This window comes from Alosa sapidissima, chromosome 16 (genome assembly GCF_018492685.1).
Source record: "Alosa sapidissima isolate fAloSap1 chromosome 16, fAloSap1.pri, whole genome shotgun sequence".
In the NCBI taxonomy this organism is placed as follows: domain Eukaryota; kingdom Metazoa; phylum Chordata; class Actinopteri; order Clupeiformes; family Clupeidae; genus Alosa; species Alosa sapidissima.
Genome location: NC_055972.1, coordinates 20,480,475 through 20,482,974, shown reverse-complemented (window position 1 = coordinate 20,482,974; position 2,500 = coordinate 20,480,475). Strand labels below are relative to the sequence as shown.

Genomic DNA, 2,500 nt, shown 5'->3' with positions numbered 1-2,500 from the left:
GTTTCTCCGGGGACAGTGGTCCTTGTAATATAATTGACATGTAAGTCGCTTTGGATAAAAGCATCTGCTATTGTAAGTGAATACATGTACATATACATGAGGAGTAGATAGATCAAAACTTTATTGTCCACTGAATTTACATACACTGGAAATTTATCTGTGGCACTCTGGCAACATAAAAACACAGCAAACAGACAATATAAGTTAAGTTGAATAGCTACACAAGTGGTTAAAAAACATGAATGAATAAATACTAGTGCAGTTCTCGGTACTGATCATTCTCATCATCACTCAGTATTTAGTCCTGTTCCTCGATGTTCTAGAACCCAGAGTGTTCTCCAGCGTTCGCTGCTCTTCCCCTCCTGGTAAAGGAGCTCAGAACTGCACAGGTACTTCATTACCTGAGTCAGGTGCGTTCAGCAGCTAACGAGGAATAGATTTGATGAGCTCACTCAGGTTTGTGAGGAGCAGGAACAGATGGAGAGGATTCTCTGCTGTGCTACATTAGGGGCTGTGCTGAGAAAACACTGCTCTAATTCATTATTAATGTTTACGCCAGTCAAAAAAGCTCTATTAATCATTAACGGAATCACTTCAATGCGTCATGAGGGCTCTACAACTCGTCTGGTATTAGTTACAGATGCAGGCTTGAAGTTGGGACGGGTAAACTTGTTCACTGGTCTCTCGGGAGGAGAGAAAGCCTGTCAGATGACAAACTGTTGGTCTAATGATTCCACTTCAGCGAGAGAGGGTGAGCAAGAGAGAGAGAGAAACAGAGACAGAGAGAAACAGAGAGAGAGAGAAATAGAGAGAGAGAGAGACAGAGTGCAGAATTACTGAATACTGAAACTTTTATATGAAGGGAGTTTGTTTTTGGGTTCAATCTGAAAATGTGCGATGCCAATGCAAATGTTAGCATTAGCGATATCTCTCTCTACACACAGAGAGATGCATGTGGAGAGTGATAGTGAGTGGTAGCTGGGAAACCCCTCATGGTCCTTACTCAAGGGTGGAGGATGTACACACACACACACACACACACACACACACACACACACACACACACACACACACACACTCACTCTCATACACTCTCTCACACACACAATGACCACATTTGATTGATCATGTCATGTGAAGGTCCTGTAATGGAGATTCAGTCGAGTGACCCTGTAGAGTGATCCCAGGGCCTTGGAGCAGTCTGTGTGTTCGGTGGGCATACACGTCATTGTGTGTGCACCGACATGTGTGTGGTTTGTGTTTGTTTGTGTGTGTGTGTGTGTGTTCCACCATTGAGGCCGTGAGTCAAGGTTGCCCCGATGATGACCTCAATCTGTGTGTGTGTGTGTGTGTGTGTGTGTGTGTGTGTGTGTGTGTGTGTGTGTGTGAGAGGGTTTGCTGTAAGCGTGGCATCACAGGCCATAATTCTTTTGCTTCTTCCTCTAACATATAACACCCCTGTCACCCTAAGGGGACTCTCCTACACATTGGGGTGCTCTCTCTCTCTCTCTCTCTCTCTCTCTCTCTCTCTCTCTCAGACTCACAGACACGCTTCAGGAAAGAGGAGGTGGAGGAGTAAACGGAGTTGAGCTTGGCCATTGACGTCTGTAGTGTGGCTGGCCAAAAACTGTTTCACTTTTAGCACTAAAGAAGATAAGCAAAGATGAAGAATCTATATTATACTATTATACTACATAATAAAGTTATGGAAAAGTGTGTACCTTCAAACAGGACAACTCAAAATGTGTGTCATTAAAGGAACATGCCAACTTTTTTGGAACATTTGCTGGAAGTGGGTTACACCAGTAGCCTATAGCTCCCTTATAGCGATAGGCTGGCAATAGTTAACTTGTGTAATCCACTTCTGGTGAATTATGCTAAGCAAGACTAATGGTGTACGACTGGCTTATTGCACACACAGCGAAGAGAAGGGTATACATCTTCTCATCTAAGGAAAATCGACCCTCTGCAGTGTTTTCATACCGGGTTGGGGAGAGGACTATATTAATGGATATTATCTGCATAATACGCACATTTCCATCCAAATTCAGATTCCAATAAAATACTAAATTCTACATCAATCTGTACAGCAGAAATATTTGTCATGCTCCCTGCCTGTAGACAAGAGTGACTTTTCACCTAAAGTGATATCACCTTCCACAGCATGTTTAGCCTCTAATGGATAGACGCAGAACACGTTCTAAAACTGGTGGATGCCAGAGCATGGAACAGGAACCAGCTACAACAGGGTTCCAGAGGAATAATGGAAATGTAAAGGGGGGACAGGGGAGTTGAGGGAGAGAGAGAGAGAGGGATAGAGAGAGAGGTGAAGAGAAAGAGCAAGAGAGAGAGAATCACTTTGAAATGCCAGTCAGGTTTTCATATTAACCTGTGAGCTTTCATCTGTCCCCACTCTCTGACCCAAACGCTCAACTCAAAGTCACTGAGCAGACAGCAGATAGCTTTAGTCATCCTTTCTTTCCCTCTATCTCTGTCCCAC

At 43.7% G+C, this 2,500-nt stretch overlaps 1 protein-coding gene across 3 annotated transcripts in view; it reads right to left on the bottom strand.

The window, feature by feature from the left end:
* cdh23 (cadherin-related 23) overlaps window positions 1–2,500 on the bottom strand; it is a 248,528-nt gene that overhangs the window by 96,063 nt on the left and 149,965 nt on the right. The window lies entirely within an intron of this gene.